This window comes from Meleagris gallopavo, chromosome 10 (genome assembly GCF_000146605.3).
Source record: "Meleagris gallopavo isolate NT-WF06-2002-E0010 breed Aviagen turkey brand Nicholas breeding stock chromosome 10, Turkey_5.1, whole genome shotgun sequence".
Taxonomy (NCBI): Eukaryota; Metazoa; Chordata; class Aves; order Galliformes; family Phasianidae; genus Meleagris; species Meleagris gallopavo.
Genome location: NC_015020.2, coordinates 139,131 through 153,866, shown reverse-complemented (window position 1 = coordinate 153,866; position 14,736 = coordinate 139,131). Strand labels below are relative to the sequence as shown.

The window sequence follows — 14,736 nt, the reverse complement described above, 5'->3', positions numbered from 1 at the left end:
CCCCTGGGGGACACCACTGGTTACAGGTCTCCAGCCAGACTCTGCACCACCAACGACGACCCTCTGCGCTCTGCCAGTCAGCCAGTTCTCAACCCACCTCACTGTCCACTCGTCTATCCCACACTTCCTCAGCTTTGTTATAAGGATGTCGTGGAGACAGTATCAAATGCCTTTCTAAAATCAAGGTAGATTACATCTACCGCTCTTCCCCCATCCACCCAGCATGTGACAGCATCATAGAAGGCCACCAAGTTGGTCGAGCACGACCTCCCCTTGGTGAACCCATGCTGACTACTCCTGATAACCTCCTTTTCTCCCAGTTGTCTGGAGATGGTATCCAGCACAAGCTATTCCATCACCTTTGCAGGGACGGAGGTGAGGCTGACAGGCCTATAATTACCCGGATCTTCCTTCTTGCCCTTTTTGAAGACCGGTGTGACATTGGCTATCCTCCAGTCTTCAGGGACCTCCCCTGTTATCCAAGATCTCTCAAAAATGATGGAGAGCGGTTCGGCAATGACCTCCGCCAGCTCCCTCAGCACACGTGGATGCACCCCATCAGGTCCCATGGACTTGTGGACCTTAGTACTGCCTAGGCGCTCACGCACGTCCTCTTTCCTGACTAAAGGGAAGTCTCCCATTCCCCAGACCCTCTCACTAACCTCCAGGGTGTGGGATTCCTGTGGGAGAGCCTTTTCACTGAAGACGGAAGTAAAGAAGGCATTCAGTTTCTCTGCTTTCTCAGCATCCCCTGTTACCAGAACCCCCCCCTCACTTAGTAAGGGGCCCACATTCTCTCTAGTTTTCCTTTTGCTGTTAACATACTTGAAGAAGCCTTTTTTATTATCCTTTATCACTGTAGCTAGATTCAATTCCAGATGGGCTTTAGCCTTCCTCGTTGCATCCCTGCAGGCCCTGACTACATTCCTATATTCTTCCCAAGTAGTCAGACCCTTTTTCCACATTTCATGGACCTTCTTTCCTTTGAGCTTGCGCATGAGCTCCTTGCTCATCCACACAGGTCTCTTGCCACCTTTTCCCGATTTCTTGCTCACAGGGACGCACCGATCCTGAGCTTGGAAGAAGAGCTGTTTAAATGCTGACCAGCTCTCAGAGCCCCCTTACCTTCTAACACCCGAGCCCACGGGATAGCTCCAAGTAGGTCCCGGAAGAGATTGAAGTTGGCTCTCCTAAAGTCCAGGGTAGCAATCCTACTTATTGCTTTGCTTCTTCCACTTAGGATCTTGAACTCCACCATCTCATGATCACTACAACCCAAACTGCCCCCAACACGCAAAAAGCAGTCTAGAGGTTCTGTCTCATCAAAACCTCAAGGACAGCGTGTCTCACCAAACCTTTTTCTATTTTTCCCAAATTACAGTAATTAGTGTCTTAGGGAATACTGACTCTACCATTCACACCTTGCTTGTTTGTCCTTGCAGGTGCAACAGCAGTGTGTCTAAATCGTGAACATAAGTCAGCTTGCAGCAAAAAGGCTGATACTCCTGCTGTGCTTCCTCTCCCATGCTAGATTCTCATAGTGCCATTCAAAACATGCAAAGTATCCATCACAATGCATTACCTCTCATATCTCCCAGATCAATGACCACCATTAAACAATCCTAATTACTAATTATGCCCCTTCTAGCATCTCTTTAGAAAAAAAACCTCAGCATTTATAGTTCTTATAAGTCAGGATTTTATCTACCAATACTTCTGGACTTAATATTGCTCTCAAAGATGACTGAGAGAAACAACACGCTATTTATAGAAAAACACTTACAGGGTTATAACAGGCTCTCATGCAAAGCCATTGCTTTGCTTTCTTGTTTGCTATCCCTATGGAACTATCAACCCCTGCTTTAAATTATTAACACACATCTATTCACATGCAGCAATGACTTTCAAGAAGCCACAGGCTGGCTGCTAGCAGCAAAATGCTTTAAGGATGGACATTTACTACCATTTGAAGTATTTCTACTTCAAAGGAAAGGATTAATGAAGTTTATGGAAATGATTCCCAAACTGCATTTCCACAGATCTGTTTCTCCTCTAGATACTACATAGTGACTTCTTAAACTGCAGTATGTTAGCCTTACTGCAGAAAAGACTTTTTTGGTGCAATGCAGAGTGGACAATACCATCTTCCAGATCTACATATTGCTTCCAATGTAAAATCTTCCTTGAAGTGCCAGTCCAACAGCCTCGGCATTCAGAGCTACTGACCTGGACTACTGTAGCACCACTTGAGGTAATACAAGTTCCCTCAGCCTTTCCCCATACCCAATAAGTGTATATCAATTCCAAACATGATGTTCATCTACTGGGACTTCATTTGCACTAGCTGAAGAGAATATTTCCTTGCACAGACTGTACTCGCTTCTGGCCTCCGTCTTGAGCTGAAGATTTAGTACAGATCCACTGTATCATCCACTTCATCTAAGCACAGAGATGGCAGAAAATAAACACAGAGAAAATAAAATTAGTATATTATGATAATTCATCTAAACACATAAAGACAATTTAATTTGTCATGTCAGCAACAAAAACCTCAACAACATGCAAATGTCTCTTATTTGAGTCCATAAGGGTATCTCAAAGTTTCATACCATGCCGTCTACACTGATTCTACCTACTTTACCTAAATAAATTGACTTCACTTTCTCTATATTAAAAACCTTTTGTTTAGAGACATGAAGAATGTATCAAATCCCAATTATTTTTCCAGAGTCTTGACATGCTTGAATCATAGAATAGCCAGGGTTGGAAGGGACCTCAAAGATCATCAAGCTCCAACCCCCTGCCACATGCAGGGCCAACAACCTCCACATTTCATAGCAGCCCAGGCTGCCCAGGGCCCCATGCAACCTGGCCTTGAACACCTCCAGGGATGGACAGGGCATCCACAGCCTTTCTGGGCAGCTGTTCCAGCACCTCACCACTCTCACAGCAAAGAACTTCTCCCTGACATCCAACCTAAATCTCCCCTCCCTTGACTTAAAACCATTTCCCCTTGTCCTGCTGTTATCTACCTTTTCAAAGAGTTGATTCCCCTCCTGTTTGTAGGCTCCCTTTAGGTACTGAAAGGCTGCAATGAGGTCACTCCACAGCCTTCTTTTCTCCAGGCTGAACAAGCCCAGCTCCCTCAGCCTGACTTTGTAGGTGAGGTGTTGCAGCCCTCTGAGCATCTTTGTGTGTCTCCTCTGGACCCTCTGTAGCAGCTCCCTGTCTTTCTTGTACTGGGGGCTCCAGACCTGGACACAGTACTGCAGATGGGGCCTCACAAGAGCAGAGTAGAGATGGACAATCACTTCCCTGTCCCTGTTGGCCACCCCTCTTCTGATGGAGCCCAGGATTCCATTTGCTTTCCGAGTTGCAAGAGCACACTGCTGGCTCACGTTAAGCTTTTCATCCATCAGGACCCCCAGATCCTTCTCTGCAGAGCTGCTCTCAAGGACTGCTCCTTCCAGTCTGTATAAATGCCTCGGATTCCTCTGGCCCAAGTGCAAAACCTTGCACTTTGCTGTGTTGAACCTCATTAGATTCTCCCAGGCCCACCTTTCAAATCTGTTGAGAGTAGTCTAATAATGGCACAAGTTACCTGGAAAGGTTGCAGAGTCTCCATATCTGACAATATTCAAAAATTGTCTGAGCCTTCTCTAAGCTGGCCTTGCTTTGACCAGACGACCTCCAGCTGTCATAGGATTCCCTAAGCTCCATCTCATCCCACCCCTCCACCTACTTAAGCCACTCTGAATCCTGCTCTCAGGATGTCACCTGATTTTGCCAGTTTGATCTCACTCGAAAACCTGCTTTCTTCTCAACACTGATCGTAAAATTATAGAATCAAAGAATCCTCAGAGTTCAAAGGGACCATTAAGTGTCATCCAGTCCAACTCCCCTGCAATGAGCAGGGACATTCACAGCTTGATCAGGTGCTCAGAGCCTAGTCCAGTCTGGTCTTGAAAGTCTCCAGGTACAGGGCATCCACTCTGGGCAACCCGTTCAAGTGCTTGACCATCCTCACTGTGAAAGACTTTTTCCTTCTATTCAATCTCAATCTCCCATCCTTTAGTCTGAAACCATTTCCCCTTGTCCTGTCACCACAGACTCTGCTGAAGAATCTGTCCCCTTCTTTCTTATAGCCCCCCATTAGATACTGAAAGGCCACTAGGATAAAGATGGCCCAAGTACAGACACCTGCAATGTTCCATCAGGTAAGTGGAATCTTCAAGTAGAGAACCAACTTCTGACGATGTCGCTCTGAGCCTGGTCCTCCAACTAGTTTCTTTAAATGGATGGACAGCCAAATGGGTACTGAATCCTCTTCTGTGTTCCAAAGAGCAATTTGTTTTTCCATGGAAAACTGCAGGAACAAAATCCCAGAAGACGGTGTCGTTTGACCTTTAAATTAGTATTTGGTGGATTAACTTAAAATATTTGCATATTGCTGGATCACCCTAAAAGCATGTTAAGCATTAGGTTAGAAAACAACCCTGTGAATAGCTAAGCAAACAACATCTGGAGCTATACCTCGATTTGCAGGTACAAAAAGATCAGAGATTCAAAGAAAACTCCTACACCCACAGATGATTCCTCTCTTTTACTAGAACAACAATGCGAGAGTACACAAAAAATGTGCATACGAACAATTTACACGTGCAAATTCAGCTCCACTGAAGAGCTAACTTACTTTCCAATAGCAGAGCTCTTGTTCAATACATGACTGGATCACTCCGAGGCTTGGAGCCACACTTCACAGATTTGCATCCATTCCCTCTGGTGTTCTTTGTGCTTTAGACCCTTTACCCAGCCTTTGCTGGAACACTTCCTCTTTCCACCCCTGTTCATACTCATCAAGCATAAAAGACAGATTTCATTACTTATAACAAGAAAAAAAAAAAGAAAAAAAAAGCTGTGATTTAGTGTAGTAGGATAAAAATACAGACAAAAACATACTCTTACAATGTCAGGATGCAGGAGATCTGCTAAAGTAACACAAGGAACATTTCTTTAATTATGGGAGTTTTTCCCATGTCACATTAAATTGGGCTGTTTGGCAATGCTACTGCTTACTTTCCACATCACACTCATTGTTCTTTCTTTTTGTGGGAGACAAAATCTTGTTTTTGCATAACTAATAGAATGAAATGCTGTTTTTGCATAAGTAATAGAATCTTGTAGCAAAGGAACATACTTCAGAACTCATGATACAAGATAACTTTTTGTCTGTGGCTAAAGAATAGGGATAGCACTAGGCTATGAAAGAACGTTCTATTCAGAGCTACTGGGAGAGCCTGGATGCCATGTTTTATGGACAATTTTATGGACTCTTTGCCCTTGGAGGGATTGACAGGGGGGCGAGCAGCAAAAAGTAATGTCTTTAAGACATGCATCTTCACCCAGAACTGCACAAGAAAAACTTATCCAGCAGATATATGGCAGGAGATGCTGGCGTGGCAAATATTTTGTGGACTCTGCTTACTTGGAGATACAGAGACAGATTTCTGTTAACTAACTGCTTACCTGACAAAGAAGAGATGTGTGAACAGTATGTGAATTTGGAAGAACATGAACCAGAGTACTCAGTGAGAACCAGGGGAGGGGCTCAGTGTCAGGAACTAGGAAATAAGATTCAGTTTTCCTTGCAGCATGTGCTTCTGCTTGCAGAACACTCACCATTGCAATCATGAAATAAAATACTGGTTACTGAGGTCCTTGCCTGAGCCTAAGTTATTGGCTTCCAAGTGTTTCTCATACTGTGGTTTATTTTTTCCACACTCTGCCTCTTATAAGGGCCAGTTTGATTCCCACCAAGAGCCAGATCATACCCTACACAGACACGTCCTCCCTTGACAGCACAGCAACAATCGTGTAAAGTAAAAGTGAGAACACAGCAAACACGCTGCTTAGTCAGCTGCTGCTTTATGTGACGAAATGCTCTGCCCCTGCCTAAAGCTTCAGAGAGAAACCTGGATGGAATTTTTCCAATCAGAGTGAAGATACTGAGACTCATAATACTGAGCTGAATTCAAAGATTTCCGTTATTAACATCAGAGGGAAAAAGATAACTTTGTGAAAGCAGATATTTAGTTATTAAACATCAAGGACTTTTCCACATAAACTGCATTTTACATTTTTAATTGCACCATTTAGATACAACGAAAGTGATACTGTTGTCAGAATGGTTAATCTTGTCTTTTAGGAGCATTTAGAAAATTAGCATATCTATCTAGCCTGCTGGAAGGGAGATTAGCCCTATCCTTAACTAAGTAAGCGTGTGCGACTGGAAGAGGTGGGGTCAAGATGACAAGACGACTGCAGACCTCTCTCCAAACACATAGACACGGTTTACCCAAATGTATATAAACGACGTACCTTTTTTCCATTGATGTGCATGTTTGGTGGAAATATCCCCCATGTATCCAGTGTTGTAATAAAACATAATGCCTCCTTCTTAATACTATTTTGGTGTTAAGGAGTTTTATTTGGGCTGAAGTTTGTCTGGCAACAATATGGCATTCTGTGGGTGGGCAAAAGCTGCCCACTTCTTAGGTCTGCATTTTTTCTTGTTCCTTGGTTTGACACTTCCTTCAACATACAACAGGGAGGCATCCAATTGAAAGCCTAATTCAAAGTCCACCATGCCTTCTTCAGCACACCGCTGGTCACTACATGCTGTAGGCAATAGACATCCTCAATTTCCTTCCACCCATTCTAAGAGAAAACAGGTTTTAAAGAGCACTTCTCCAGTACTCTATTCCTTTCCAATGAGCTCTCAGTAAATCAGTCAACATTTCTTGGGCCTCTATTTAGCCAAATCTGTTAAGGCAGAACAAAGGTTCATGGCTGATTGTTAGCTGTAACATGTAGACTTATAGGAAAAGTTGCCGTGGTCTGTAGCGCACAGAAGTCGGACACTTCTACTACACAAGAACGCATTTGCTGTCCAGCAGCCTGCAGAACAGAAGGAAAGAAGGAAAATAATAGGTCAGGTCAGAAAGAGAAGAACAGAGACAATGGAAGCAAGAGGAAAAGATAACAAAGTTATATAGAGAATATATGTCTAAAATAGAAGTTTCTGCCTCCAGTAGGGGCTTTTGTAAATCATATCAAGACTTTTTTTTTTTTTTTGTCTTGCATAACACTTAGCTGAATTTACAGGAAGAGTGAAGTGTTTGGGAATAAGGCAACACTACCCATAAATAACTGAGTAAAAAAATCAAAACAGATTTCAAGGCTCTACTGATTCAACAAGTAATGAAATCTCTCTTCTCCGCTATTCAAACACACTTGAAATAAAACTTGTGGAAATTATCATTAAGAGCTAACATTAAGGATGTTAGAGCAACTAGGCATCTCGCTCCAATTTATAGGAGGGAGAGGAGGTTCTTTGATACATGTATACCTAACGTGAGATTAAGAAACAGCGGTTCAAATGTCCGTCTGATCAGTTTATTACAAATCCTAGTCTTTCAGGGAGATGGGGAAGGGAAGAATGGTGATAGAAAAGATAGGAAATAGAAGCAAGGAGACTTTGTAGGAAGCAAGAGGGAGATAGTCACCACCATGGATCCAGCATGGATCGTAATTCAGTCACTGAACTTCAGCAGCAGTGGGCCGTTGGGTGTTGCTGTTCCGTTGACGATGATGACTTTTCAATGACAGTACAAGTGGTCGAGTCAGCTGTCTTTGGAGTGACAGCTCAAATCCAAAGTCATTGAGTCAGCTTTCCTTGGAGCAGCAGCTCCTGGCTCTGAGATCTCAGCAGAAACTCCTTTGTTCCCACCTTCCGGGCCTTGGCAGCAGATAAGAAGGAGCAGGGATGCCCATCCTGTTCTTCACAGGACACAATGGTATCATTCCCCAGTTTTCCCGTACCAAGCTGGAGCTATTTAGTCGCAGGCCAGAGCTTCTGCCAGTGAACGCTCCAGAGCACTCTCTTCCAGAGGCAAGCAGCTCTAGAGGAAGGGGCTTTCAAATGTTCCCAAAGTGATGTCGATTGTCACACGGTAGCACCCATCACTTGCCTCCTCAATAAATCAATCAGAGTCTTATCACAAGAAATACCTCAGGAAGCAGGCTTTGAGCCAGAAAACAAAGAAGGGTTCTCACACTAGGTTATCCTGACAGCCCTCACTGGTCTAGCACACTCAGTATTTCAGAAATGATGGAATAGGAACATGCAAACTGCAAGTTGGAAAGCCAGCATCTGGAACTTTGCATTCCTTACATTCAAGACTACTAAGTGCTCTCTTGTTCAACCAGACTTCTGGCTCTTTTCATTTATTATTTGATAATAGGCAAATAAACTGGCTGGTATTATTACCACATTCTTCAGGAATGGCCCTTCTTCAGTGAGGCGTTGGCAAATGTCCATTTCATTTTTAGAACATCAGTGGTTTGGGACTGGACTGAAACATTTCAGAGCCAGCATAAACATTTCTTTTCTTTCAGATTATCATTAGGGAAAATAAAAGCTTGGCTTTACACAGCTTTAAGAGTTACAGATTTACTTCTGCTTTCATTTTCATCCATGACTTATACTAATGATAATCACACTACCTCAAAATGATGGGAGATCATTTTGTAGCTCAAAGACAAAAGAAAGGCCCTGTTTCAGAGCACATACAGGCAATAGAGAGAGGACAGTTAGTGTCGTAGGAATAGTCTTTGGAGCCTGCAGATAAATTTTAAGGAGTACAGTAATGCTTTGTAGTGCTCTAGGTCATTGACTTTTTATACAGTGACATATTATGTTCTAATTGCACAGCGCATGACAAGCACATAATCAACACTAGGAACACACTGCTAACACAAGACAAAAGACGGTGAACTGTTTTAAGCTCTCCTAAAACAAAGTGATAGGCATTATTATTAAAAGATCTTCTAAATATGCCTACTAGGTACCTAGAAGATGCCTAGATCCACTGAAAACACTTATCCAGGCGTGTGATTATTGCATCTTAAAAAATGATAGCCTAAAACATGAAAAATTGGACTAATAGGCAGAAAACACATCTGTTAACACTGTACATAGTAACCCCAAGAGAAAATGAATTCTGTGATCCTCGTGCAGTTCTGACTTAAGTAAACTCCTTCCATTTCTGTTAAAATGCTTTACAGTGAGCATATACTTTGAGCACTGTGCTAATAAAGTCTTTTTGAGTTATCTCAGAAAATATCCTAACTTGATGCCACAAAAAGGAGATAAATAGACCACTGAGGCATTACTTACTTTAAGTGACATCCATGCAAATAACTCAGAGGCAAATTACCTCATAAGATGGGTGGAGATTAGCTTTAGGTCATCAGAGAGTCAATTGCAATGCGAGAAGTGATAGCTCCTCTGAGACCTTTTCAGACCTCCATCCCTCACTCCTCCCCCACTGATGGCATGTCAGTGAGTAGGGGCTCAAAGCCATTCTCTAAGCCATTATTACTCAGCCTCTGGCTCACAAAACATCAGAAAGTTGTGGTGGAATTTCTAAAGACAAGTATTGAGAAAGGTAAAAAGAACCAAGTACATCCCCTGGTGTTTCACACCTGCAGTGCTATATGGAGCACGTGCAATTACAAAAGATTAAAAGAGGCAGCCTTTTGCCGCTCTGACAAGGCTGCTCAGAAGCGCTGGGTACACTATTTACCCAGCCTGTCGCTTTTGCTTGCAGTCAAATCAAGTCTCTCTCTCTCTTCTGCTCCTGTGTCATCATATCCTCCTCCTCACACACTACAAACAGTGTTACAACACCTCTGTGTTATTACACATTTCAGCTACTGAAAATTTCCCTCTTTTCTGCTCCCAGTGTTTGGAACAACACAGAATCTCAATCTTCATTGAACAAAAGTAGATGTAGCCTCACTGCTCAAGATGCAAGATGGAAAATAACAATATAGAAAGATAAAAGACTCACTTTATCATTGACTTGACAGCCCAAACTCACTAACTTTCAGCAATGGAACACACAAGTTTTCCTCCATGTAGGGGATAAACAGTCTTAAGCAATCTGACTGTGCCTGCAAGCAGACAATTTCCTATGGTCCTCCTTTTCTTTTAAAAAGGGAACCTTAGGACAGAGAAGAGGCGTAGTTTAAAAAATGGATTAAATGAACTTAAATTCTGTGCTATAGAAAAGCATACACTCACTTTTCCCAATTCCTGACCTCAGAGCTGGGTTGAGTCAGTAGATCCATTTGATAATTAACAGAGGAAAAAATGCATACAAGTTGTTTCGCAATTAGATTAACTCACTCATCTGGCTGGCAATGAACTCATATAGTTATTTGTGCTGCTGACACAAGGGGCATGACTTGTATTTTTAGAGAAAGCAAGCTTCAGTCTTTAGGACAATTATAAAAATGTACCTTCAGTGTGCGTCAGATCTGGAGTGAATATTTTACTTGTTTTGCTTGAAGACTCCAGAAGAAAATCTTTAGTCTCCCTCCCAAAAAGAGGAACCCTGAAATAAAAAAAAAAGAAAGAAAAAAAGAAAGACATGAAAGACACGGAGACCAGCATTAACATTTGGGGTATTGCGCATGTCATTTGGAGATACAGTACCATGATATAGCTGTGAGATAAGAGGTCTTCAAACACAGGCACAAAAGAGCTATAAACAGAAGGTACCAAGAAAGAAAAACATCTGAAACTGCAGCCAGCAAAGTACGTGCATGCTAGATAGAAAAGTAAAGTACTGTCCTTGTAAGAGTGCACCTCACCCTCCCACACAGCCTAATTGACTTATTCACCTAACTCAGACTGAGATGAGCCTTTACCTGTTGAGGGCTGAAATTATCCACTGAAGTCCCAAAATCATATTTTACGTTCTACAAAATTCTCTTACATCTATTTCGATTTTGTAATACACATTAGGACCTTGTAGAGAAGCCTAGGTTTCAGAAAAAGGTAAGCAAAGCCTTCTATCCCTAAAAAATAAGTTAAAAATAGTTCCCAGAATATCTCATGAATATTATTGCCATCACTATGAAGTGCAACTTGGAAAAAAAAATTTCTGCAACTTGGAAAAAAAAATTACACTAATGCAAAATTGGAAAAAACAAACGAAACCATAAAATGACACATAAGCAGCCTGAACTTCCTCCTCCTTCCTTAGCGCAGGGCTTTGTTTTTCCACTCACCGCTGGATGTTATGAGAGGTCAGAAAAGCAGAAGTGCATCGCCCAAGTTCTCAGGCAGCTAGGGGAGAGAGAAGTAGTTCACTACTCATCTTCTTGTTAGGAAACAGCATCTTTATTCAGGCTCAGTTTCATGAATGAGAAATCAGATGCTGAGAGCCCAAAGAAGTCTAGAATTGGTTCTACTGGTGCTAGTAGCAATCTCCAATTTATTTCAGTGAACAAAGGCTGTCTTCAGAAAGGTTTTATATTCTTTCCTGCAGTTTCTTACCTAAGGACTGGTTTGTCTCAGCAGAAAATGGAACAGACTCCATAGGCAGAGCAGGTCTGAGGAAGTCAAGAACCTTTGGGGTAAGGGAGTGTAGATGGATAGGAAAAGGAATAAGGTTTAAAAAAAAATATAGGATTTCAGGTGACAAAATAGGGAGAAAGGAGTCCACTGTCTTACCTGTGCACCTGTGATTATGTGTGATTTTTGGCATACATACTACATGAAACTAACAGGAGCTGTCATTATTCTTCTCTTTTATTTTATCCCTGCACGCACTAAGGCTTCCCAGCTCAGGGAAGGAGAAAAAGAAATGAATGCACTGTGCTTTGTTTAACGTGCAGCAACATAAACAAGAAACAACCACAGATGTGGAGAAAAACAGCTCACTGTTGGAAAATATTTCACACCCATCAAGACTACCATGTGTTACTCTCGTCCTTCATTTATTTCTTTTACATGGGTGCAAGCCATCATAAAATACTTTGACAGAAGCAGCTGACTGAAAAAAAATGACAGAAAACCCTACATACCCATATGAGTCCATCTGGGACTTTGAAGCTTGCAAACAAGCAGCTTTGCTGGGGACATGGATACAAGACACAGAAGACAAACATGTCACCTGTGAACATTTGTTATAAGACTGGTATGTGAGAGAAGGTTGAGAGTGAAGAACTTTGGGAAGACCGCAGAATGGCTCATCAGTTTGTTAAGGATCAGCAGCACCAGGTGTTGGTTACATCTGGAGAGCAGGAAGCATTTCAAATACCAGTAATGTATCACTGAAATTGAGAGAAAGAGGTGGCTGGCTCCTCCAAGGCACGTGTTTTGTTATCAGAAGGTCTCATCATGTTGTAAATATTGGACAATTCACTTACTTATTATAAACACTTATCCCAGGTAAAAGCATGCAGCAGGCAGGTAAGTAACAGTTTGATTTCATCAGTGTAACCCTCCCCAAACAATTGAAAATTGAAATCAGATGGACTCAGCTAGGTCAGATACACAACTACAGGGGATAGAGACATGTCTCCCGTTAAAAGCATCCCTCCATGCCTCAGTTAAAAGCAAGTTCATAGGATAGATGCACTGCTCATTTTTTTCAGCATGTTTTCAAGACAATATGGACCAATATTTTGAATTTCACATCAGAACAACGAGAGACTGAGTTTGGCAACAGCAACTGATGATTCACAGAAATTCCCCTTTAGACAGTGCACACTGCATTGTCTAAACACACCGAGAAGAGGCAAATGGGATTTTAGATCCCTATCCCTTTCATTTCTAACCTGGAGTTGTTTATGCATCAAAAGAAAGAACACACAACACGCACTCAACCAGACAGAGCTGAACTGCCCACAGTCAAAATACAAAAGACTGGATGTGTAATTTTTTTCTTTTGTGTGTGTGTGTGTGTGTGTGTGTGTGTAGTAACATCATTCTGTCATGTATACTGGAAACATAGGCATAGTCTGAGCTTCTGAAAACCTAAAGCAAAGCTTTACTTTATTCCTGCAAATCTCACTGGCTTCAAATTGATGCATTCTTTTCTGCCAGCAGCACGATGCTTAGCAAAAAAATTCCAGCACCCAAATAGGGCTTTTATGCCTTAATTATAATTAAAAATAGATAGTTCTTAATAATTTTTATTATTTTGAGGAGTATGTAAGATAGAAGAGCCATAAGGGACCTGGGAAGCAAGGAATAGAAGACACTGCATTTTCTTCAGTCTTAAAATTTCAAGAGGTCTCAGAACTCAGAAGGTAAAAGTGCTGGGGCAGTGGGTATGAAATATCTGAGTGCAGAAGAAGGTGGTTTGGATATTCCAAACCCCTAAATAATTCATTAAGCAAACTTTATCAGTGTGCTCCAGGTGAAAGCCATGAGGAGTTAGGGCCTTTTGCTTAGTGGAGGAACAGCACAAAGATTGCATGTAGAATACTGTACAGCCTCTCCCTCATCAAAGGGAACAGTCAAGATCAAAAGACATGAAAGTGGTGGATAAACATTTCTCACGTGGGTTTTCATTTTTCTACCTGACAGTCTAACCAAGTATGTTTATGGCTCATAATAATGCCATAGATCAGTTCACCTCAAATTTGTGTATGTTTTCATCACAAGATAACCAGAAATGCAAGCTTTGTTTTATAGAAAGGGAAATATTGGAATTTAAAAAAAAAAAGGAAGAAAAAAGAGACCGGACAACACACCCAGATCAGCCTGGAAGTCCATGGTGGAGGTAGGAAAGGGCCAGACTCCTCCCTCTATTAGATGCTATAACTGCAAGTTTGCTTTCCTGAAAATGAAAATCATGTTTTCACAGTCAGAAGTCGTGTCAGAACACTGATTCTGACAGCACCTACCACAGCAGGGTGAGAAACTTGTCAGGACACATTGCCGTCAAGAGACACGAGCCCTCCAAACAGGTGGTAACGACCTATGTGACTGCAACTGGGCTGTAAGACCTCTCAGACCCATTTCTAACAGGCACAGCGAAGTAACAGCACATATGCAGCAGTAATTTCAGCTCTGAAGAATTTTTAAGACTAAGCCCAAAAGGGGCAAGTTCCACCAACACAAAATTACAAAACTGTCCAGAAGAGGGAGCGCACAGCATGTGTACATGCACATCAGCATGTTGCTATGCTGTCCTCGTACACAGTGGAGATCCTGAACCACGCTTCTCTGCTGCATGCTTCTTGGATGTTCTTAAAAATAGTAATATTCAGAGAGATTCATTTTTGCTTTCTGATAAGCTTGTTTTAGCTACTGGCTTACTAGTCAAAATGTATTTATCACTAACAATTTAAGTAAGTTACAAGTTCTTTATGATTGCTCTGATCCCTGATAGAAGTAACTCACTACACATGCTGCAGAATGCAAATTCAGAGTTAATTACTTAGAGTTGCTCAAGATGAAGGTTTGTTTAAAAAAGAAAAAAAAAAGAAAAAAAAGAAGAGACCAAAATGCTTCCCCGGCAGTGTTGTACATACCTTTGACAATTAGAAATGCAACCAATCACAAGAACAAAGCCACAGGCAACCAGCATGTATGGTAGCTAACCAGTTAGATCTGGAGGATGGAAAGGAAGCAAGGAATGGGCATGCATATTAAAACAGGCTTTAAAGAAAACAATTCTGATCACGTTTTCACATTTTTCTTAATTTCTACGTGGACACAGGTCCTGTTCCTTTGCCTCAACACATGCTGTTCAATATACTACACAGTGATGTTCTCTTCATATTGAACTAAAACTAACTTTTTTTTCATTTTGATTATCTTCGTCATCCCTAGTTAAAAAGTAAAAAACAAAACAACAACAACAACAAAAA

General features: G+C 41.7%; 1 long non-coding RNA gene across 2 annotated transcripts in view; it reads right to left on the bottom strand.

Annotated features, from left to right (window-relative positions):
• Window positions 1–1,217: 1,217 nt before the first annotated feature.
• Window positions 1,218–14,736, bottom strand: part of LOC116216963 — a 34,304-nt gene continuing 20,785 nt past the window's right edge. Inside the window, exons 2-5 of one of the 2 annotated variants that reach the window (XR_004160709.1) lie at window positions 10,366–10,460; window positions 4,694–6,957; window positions 4,201–4,366; window positions 1,218–2,439 (exon numbers count right to left, since the gene is read on the bottom strand). This is a non-coding gene — a long non-coding RNA (uncharacterized LOC116216963). Of the gene's footprint in view, window positions 2,440–4,200; window positions 4,367–4,693; window positions 6,958–7,565; window positions 8,014–10,365; window positions 10,461–14,736 lie in introns of those variants that run through there. The other variant, XR_004160710.1, reaches the window with a different exon arrangement.